Here is an 8056-nt window from a genome sequence, read left to right on the forward strand (position 1 = left end):
ATATTTCCCAACAAATTTTTAAAACATTTCTTTAAGGGGTGCCTGGGTGGCTCAGTCGGTTGAACGTCCTACTTCAGCTCAGGTCATGATCTCATGGTTCGTGAGTTTGAGCCCCGTGTTGGGTTTTGTGCTGACAGCTCAGAGCCTGGAGCGTGCTTCCGATCCTGTGTCTCCCTCTTTCTCTGTCCCTCTCCCCCTCACGCTCTCTTTTTCTCAAAAATAAATAAACATTAAAAACAAAACAAAACATTTCTTTAACATTAAAAAAAATTTTTTTTAAATGTTTATTTATTTATTTTGAGAGAGACACAGCATGAGTGGGGGAGGGGCAGAGAGAGAGGGAAGAGAGAATCCCAGGCAGGATCCACGCCGTCAGCACAGAGCCTGATGTGGGGCTTGAACTCACAAAACCATGGGATCATGACCTGACCTGAAATCAAGAGTCCGTCACCGGTTGCTTAACTGACTGAGCCACCCTGGTGCCCCAGGAACTCTGATTTTCTAGACACACCTCACGTTCTTCAACTCGTACTTACCTCCCCCCTACACCAAGCAATCAGACTTGAGAACCAATACTGTGAAGTGTGAACAGTTCAGGACCATCATTCTGTGCTAAAAATTTCTTTGAGCTCAGAGTTAGAGCTGCGAATAATCTCTCAAACTGATCAGCTAACGAAGAAACAAGATGAAGAGTTATTCAAAATTATACACTAGGAACCCAACAAAGATAAGTAAGCTACACGCTGAACATATCAACTTAAGGAGTGACAATATAACAGACAACACTGACCTACACCTATACAAAGCCCTTACTGGGAATCATTAATCACCATGTGCAAAACCTAAAATTAAATGTTAACAGAAGTGAAGCTGTAGTTTATCACAATGTGTAACTAAAAGAGCCTACGCTTTAATTTATGATTTACCAGTTAGATAAACTCTGATGCATAATTTATCCTTTTACTGCTTTAGTTTCCTTATTTACAAAGTGGAGGGGAAAATGGTACATTATCCAGGACAAAAAATAGTAATTATCCTTAATATCAATGGAGTTGTAAGTGAAGTACCGAAAAGAAGCTACGTCATTATTTTTTAAATGGTTATATTCTTTAAAAAAAATGGCTATATTCTTACCAAAATCATACATGCACGTGGTTCTAACAATTAAATACTGAGAAGAATAAAAAGAAAACATGAAGTTTCATCCCCACCTCTATTCCTCAGTCCCATTCTTCGGAGGCAACAATTTTCTCTTTTGTTAGCTCCTTCCTCTGGGGTAGGTTGACCTCCCCAGTTTTGGTTAAATCAACAAAAAAAGTTACTATGTATTACATAATATCACAGTATTATGACCATGATTCTATTTCCTTTCTCTTTTTGCCCCTGAAGTTATTGCTTATCTCGCACAAAATTCTCTCAGTGTTCTGTGTAATTGTCACTGTTTTTTCCCCACGGTCTCCAGCGGGTTTTTAATATAATTTTCTGCATAGGCATCAGCATAGATAATCAATCCTCTTCTTCTCCCCCCTAGAGATGTGCCTCCTATATAACCTGTCCTCTCCTGCCAACCTGGAATATTGCTCTCTGGGTGGCACAGTTCTTAGGAGTTCCTTTCCCCATCATCGTGGGCTTTCTTTGGCCTCTCTCCTGTGTTACCGAAATCCTTCCCTGGGTCCTCCATATTTCTCAATCTTGCTGTTCTTCCTTGTTTCTGTAGAGCACATCCTTCAGTGGCTTCCTGGGAAAGACCCCTTGGGAAATTTGTGTTTTGAGACCTATCTTGCAGTTCTGAAAAATGGTTTTTGACTAGGTATAGAAATCTATTTTTATTTTTTATTTTATTTTATTTATTTATTTTTTTAATTTTTAACGTTTATTTATTTTTGAGAGACAGAGAGAGACAGACCACAAACAAGGAAGGGGCAGGGAGAGAGGGAGACACAGAATCCAAAGCAGGCTCCAGGCTCCAAGCTGTCAGCACAGAGCCCGACACGGGGCTCGAACCCACAGACTGTGAGATCATGACCTGAGCTGAAGTCGGATGCTCAACCGACTGAGCCACCCAGGTGCCCTTAGAAATCTATTTTTAAAATAATTTTTTAAAAATTTAGGGGCGCCTGGGTGGCGCAGTCGGTTAAGCGTCCGACTTCAGCCAGGTCACGATCTCGCGGTCCGTGAGTTCGAGCTCCGCGTTAGGCTCTGGGCTGATGGCTCAGAGCCTGGAGCCTGTTTCTGATTCTGTGTCTCCCTCTCTCTCTGCCCCTCCCCCGTTCATGCTCTGTCTCTCTCTGTCCCAAAAATAAGTAAAAAACGTTGAAAAAAAAAATTAGGGGCGCCTGGGTGGTGCAGTCGGTTGTGTCCGACTTCAGCCAGGTCACGATCTCGCGGTCCGTGAGTTCGAGCCCCGCGTCAGGCTCTGGGCTGATGGCTCGGAGCCTGGAGCCTGTTTCCGATTCTGTGTCTCCCCCTCTCTCTCTGCCCCTCCCCCGTTCATGCTCTGTCTCTCTCTGTCCCAAAAATCAATAAAAAACGTTGAAAAAAAAATTTAAAAATTTAAAGGCATGTTTTTCCTTGTAACTTTTAGTGTTGTTGAGTTCAGTGGTATTCTTTTTTTTTTTAATGTTTACTTTTTAAAAAAAATTTTTTTTAACCTTTTATTTATTGTTGAGACAGTGAGAGACATAGCATGAACAGGGGAGGGTCAGAGAGAGGGAGACACAGAATCTGAAACAGGCTCCAGGCTCTGAGCTGTCAGCACAGAGCCCAACGCAGGGCTCGAACTCACGAATCGAGAGATCATGACCTGAGCCGAAGTTGGCTGCTTAGCCGACTGAGCCACCAAGGCGCCCCTTACTGTTTACTTTTGAAAGAGACAGAGTGTGAGCGGGGGAGGGGTAGAGAGAGAGGAAGACACAGAATCCAAAGCAGTTCTCCAGGGTTTGAGCTGTCAGCACAGAGCCCAACTTGGGGCCTGAACCCACAAACCACAGGATCATGACCTGAGCCGAAGTTGGATCCTTAACTGACTGAGCCACCCAGGTGCTCCAGAGAAGTTCAGTGCTATTCTTATTGCCAGTGCTCTGTATGTGGATTGTCTTCTCTCTGGGAGCTTTAGGACCTGTCTTTTATCTATGATGTTCTAAACTCTCATGAGGCTCTATCTAGAGGTGAGTTTGTGTTTTTCTCCATTGTGCTGCGGCCTATCAGTATGGAGATTCATGCCCTAGAAAGTTTCTTAAATATATACTTAAAAAAAAATTTTTTTTTACATTTATTCATTTTTGAGAGCAGAGAGAGACAGAGCACAAGCAGGGGAGGTGCTGAGAGAGAGGGAGACACAGAATCCAAAGCAGGCTCCAGGCTCCGAGCTCTCAGCAGAGCCCAACGCGGGGCTTGAACTCACTGACTGTGAGATCATGACCTGAGCCAAAGTCAGATGCCTAACCAACTGAGCCACCCAGGTGCCCCTTAAATATATAATTTTTGATTATTTAGTCCTCTTTGCTATTTCTATCTTTATTTATGAAACTTTTATTGGTCAAATGTTGGGCCTCCTAGTTTGTTTTTTTTTCAATATTATTCTGGATGATTTTCTTAACTTAATTTTTCAATACTTGTATGGATTTTTAAAAACATTTTGCAATCATAGTCACATTTACAAGAGCTCATTCTGGTTCTTTGATTGTTTCTTCTTAATATCATCTTGTTCATCCTGAAACATCTGAGTGTGTCAATCTCTGAGTATATTAATTAGATTTTTAAAAAGGGTTAGATTTTTATTTATTTATTTTTTTTATTATTATTTTTTTTTATTTATTTTTGGGACAGAGAGAGACAGCATGAACAGGGGAGGGGCAGAGAGAGAGGGAGACACAGAATCGGAAACAGGCTCCAGGCTCTGAGCCATCAGCCCAGAGCCTGACGCGGGGCTCGAACTCACGGACCGCGAGATCGTGACCTGGCTGAAGTCGGACGCTTAACCGACGGCGCCACCCAGGCGCCCCGTTAGATTTTTAAAAATTAGATTTTTAAAAAGAAAAACAGGAGGGGGGTGCCTGGGTCGCTCAGTCAGACGACTGACTCTTGATTTCAGGTCAGGTTGTGATCTCATGGTTCAAGATCAAGCCCCATGCCACATTCTCTATTGACAGCATGGAGCCTACTTGGGATTCTCTCCCCCGCCCCTTCCCCACTCACTTGTGTGCCCGTGCCCTCTCTCTCTCAAAATAAATAAACAAACTTAAAAAAAAGCTTATTCAATTCATTTCATTGCTCTGTTTCTACTAAAGTTACTTTTTTTAATTTATTTATTTATTTATTTTTAAACGTTTATTTATTTTTGAGACAGAGAGAGAGAGAGAGAGACAGAGCATGAACGGGGGAGGGGCAGAGAGAGAGGGAGACACAGAATCGGAAGCAGGCTCCAGGCTCTGAGCTGTCAGCACAGAGCCCAACACTCGAACTCACCAACTGTGAGATCATGACCTGAGCCCAAGTTGGACGCCTAACCAACTGAGCCACCCAGGCACCCCTCCGCTCCTGTTTTTCTATGTTAAGGGCTTTCTCCAAATGCCTAGAGATTCTAGGCTGCCCACATTACAGAGTAAAATATGAGAAAGCTGTTTTTGGAAGCTCTGTGCTCATGGACAGGAAAGATTTTAAGACTGTCTTGAAAGAATAAATAAATAGTATAATGCACAGAAAGCAGGGCATTTACACACCTCGAAGAAAACTTGGGGATAAGTGCTGAAGTATTTAATAATATCTTTCTATTAAGAAGAAATAGGGTAGGATCAACCTGGTGAAACATTTGAAATGTAATCGTTGAAGGATCTTATCTGATTAAGATGCAGTGAGAAGGGAGCATGAGAACCTAAGCATGGGGGATGGGGAAGGGTCTGGTTGAAATGATAGTGAAAGGAAACATTTGGAAATGAGTTAAGGACAGGCTGCTGTGCTGAGGAATCCAGTGATAATAGTCTAATGTTAGTGCAAGAAAGAAAAGTCAATGGTCGGGGCATTGGGGGTGGAAATGACATATGACATGGTCTGCCTCTGGTTATGCAGGCAAGACTAACACCAAAGTACCAGCGGGTAAAAGTAGTATCTCCAGGCACCTAGGTGGCTGAGTCAGTGAAGCATCCGACCTTGACTCAGGTCATGATCTCGGGGTCCGTGAGTTTGAGCCCCATGTTGGGCTCTGTGCTGACAGCTCAGAGCCTAGAACCTGCTTCAGATTCTGTTTCCCCCTCTCTCTCTGCCCCTTCCCCACTTGTGCTGTTTCTCTCTCTCTCTCTCTCTCTCTCTCTCTCTCTCTCAAAAACAGATAAACAATGGGACGCCTAGGTGGCTCAGCCAGTTAAGCTTCCTACTTTGGCTCTGGTCATGATCTCATGGTTCGTGGGTTTGAGCCCCTTGTCAGGCTCTGTGCTTACAGCTCAGAGCCTGGAGCCTGCTTCAGATTCTGTGTCTCCCTCTCTCTCTGCCCCTCCCCCACTCATGCTCTGTCTCTCAAAAATAAATAAAAGTTAAAAAAGATTTAAAAAATAAATAAACATTAAAAAAGTTAATTATCTCTCTATATCCTATAATCTTATTGTCTCAGGAAGGGACACGCAGAAAGTTCTATCTGCAACAGCCCCCTAGTCCCCACACCCCCATTCATGTGCATCTTGAATGGTTAAATAGCATATATTCTAAGTAATATTTCTCTGGCAAAGAAAATTCACATTCTCAAGCTGGTCACAAATGGCTTACATTTCAAAGTATGTTCAGAGATTATTCTCTTATCTCATCTGTTCTATGATAAAGCAAGATTAGGCAAAAACTAGACCTGAGTAAAATGATGTTTCTTTCCTTGCATTCTCACCCCACTCCCCACCTGGGCAATATACACCCCAGGGGAATATCAAAACTTGCTTCCCTTTAGAGAAATGTTATGGCAGTATTTTGTCCTCTATCTTATCACACCATTAAGATTCTGTCATCTAGTTATGATTCTTAAGTTTAGGGTTAACTCATTTGAATAGTTTCCAAACTTCTCAGGAAACACACACACACACACACACACACACACACACACACACACACGTATGAATTTGAAACATAACATTTAAAGGGACAATTTTCAGCACTTGCAAATGGTACTGTTAGGAGGAAATGTCTCTTCTACTCTTGTTTTTAAACAGATAGATGTTTTTGTTTTGTCTTGTTTTTCCTAGACGCTTCTGGTCTCTTGCTTCAATTCTCTGCAGAGATCAAATGAATGGGGGATTTGGAAAAGATCAGGATCTTTGCAGCTCAGCCCTTCTCTGTTTTCCTCTTGGCATTTTGCTGCCTGCTCAGCCCGTTTGTTCTTGATTATTCTTGGCCATCTTATAAAGAGGAAGAGAAAGACTGGCCCCCTGGAGAGTGGAGGGAGACACATTATATAGTCTGGTCCTAAGCTGACAGCTTGGTCTATTAAATTTGGGGTTCAGTAACAAGCTAATTCAGCTCTCACACTATGATAGGTCCTCTGGCCCAGACTTTCTCAGTGAGAAAGGAGTTATTTTGGACATCTTTCTTATCCCTTTTCTTATTTATTGAATAGATTCTCTACTCAAGAGCTATAGATGGGGTACTAAGCTTTGGACCCCTCAACACCTCAAAAGCAGCCAAAAAGTGTGATTCTCTTTTTCATCTGGAGACCTGCTATAAGGTATTTACAGTAGGATGATCTTACCAATGGTGCCTAAGTCATGCTAGCATCACAGGGCAGGGACAATTCCTGTGGCTAAATCTGGCAAGTAGGTAACATTGCCAAGAGAGAGCATGTTGAATGAGAAGACAAGAAAACTTAGAGCTGAATTACAAGTGATCCCTTGGAATGCGTTTCCCTCCATCCGAGTACGAAAGGGAGATAGTTCTTGATCTGCTACTGTTACAGGCACAGCCTACCAACTCTTCTGCTTTGCTCTTTGGCTCTCTCCCCTTCTCTCGGACTCTCTCCTCTACTCTTTGCAACCTCTTACCCAGGGGTTTGAAGGTTGAGAGCTGCCTGGTTTTCAGTAAGATATACACAATCCATTGAGGGGAGGGATTGTACCTCAGTAAAGAATGCTTCCTGCTGTAGTGGTCTAAGAACCCAACAGGGGCTTAATTCAAAAAAAGGTCTAGTTGCCTACATAACACAGGAGCCTGGAGATAAATAGTTGCAAGACTCGGTTCAGCTGCTTGGGAAGTTCATTCAAGTTCTCCATCCTCTGGCTCTGCTATTCTTATGGTGCTTGCCCTTTATCTTCGTGTTCTTTGCCTCATAGTTTAGAATGGTTGCCGCAGCTCCAGGAATCGTGTCCATGTTTAAGGCAGGAACAAAGGGAAGAGGATAGGCCAACCATGGTTTTGTTTTCTTCTGTTTTAATAGAGAAGTAAAACCTTTTTTTTTAAGAGCCACTCACAGCTCTCCCTTGTTCTTACCTGAACTAGACTGGAAGAGTGAGTATTTGAATTTTTCAGTCTATAGCCAAAGTGGACACAGGAGAATCAGGTTGGTAAAGGATGTCGGGTTAGATCAACCAATGTGTCTCTCATAGATGGTGACAGAGAAAGTTGCTGTATCACTGCTGTCCCCCCCTTCTACCTCAGAGGGCAGACTTCTAAGTTGTGCAGAAGAATATGTGACATAATAATAGATACCTGGAAATAAGCAATATGAGGACTCAAGATTAAGAGTACAATTGTGATGAACTTGTTGGGGAGTCTTGAGGTAGATGAAGCGTTGGGATATAAAGTCTGAAAATATTACAGAAGGGGATCATTAGGCCAAATCATGGACTCTCTATTAGTTTTATTTATTTATTTAATATAATTTATTGTTAAGTTGGTTAACATACAGTATATATAGTGTACTCTTTTTTTGGGGGTAGATTCTCATGATTCATCATTTACTAGCTTTTTTTTTTTTTTAATAAAGCTATGCTAAAAAGTACCACAGACTAGGGGTAAATTAGAAATTAGCAAAGCCAAAAAGGCAATACTCAGAAAACTTTGTAAAGGATTCCACAGTAAACAAAAG

General features: G+C 42.2%; 1 long non-coding RNA gene across 1 annotated transcript; it reads right to left on the bottom strand.

The window, feature by feature from the left end:
* Nucleotides 1-6093: 6093 nt before the first annotated feature.
* Nucleotides 6094-7253, bottom strand: LOC131489768 (uncharacterized). Its single transcript, XR_009250727.1, has 2 exons — nt 7167-7253; nt 6094-6404 (listed from the first exon to the last, which is right to left on the bottom strand). It is a non-coding gene; the product is annotated as an uncharacterized LOC131489768 (long non-coding RNA).
* Nucleotides 7254-8056: the final 803 nt, after the last annotated feature.

This window comes from Neofelis nebulosa, chromosome 11 (genome assembly GCF_028018385.1).
Source record: "Neofelis nebulosa isolate mNeoNeb1 chromosome 11, mNeoNeb1.pri, whole genome shotgun sequence".
Lineage (NCBI taxonomy): Eukaryota > Metazoa > Chordata > Mammalia > Carnivora > Felidae > Neofelis > Neofelis nebulosa.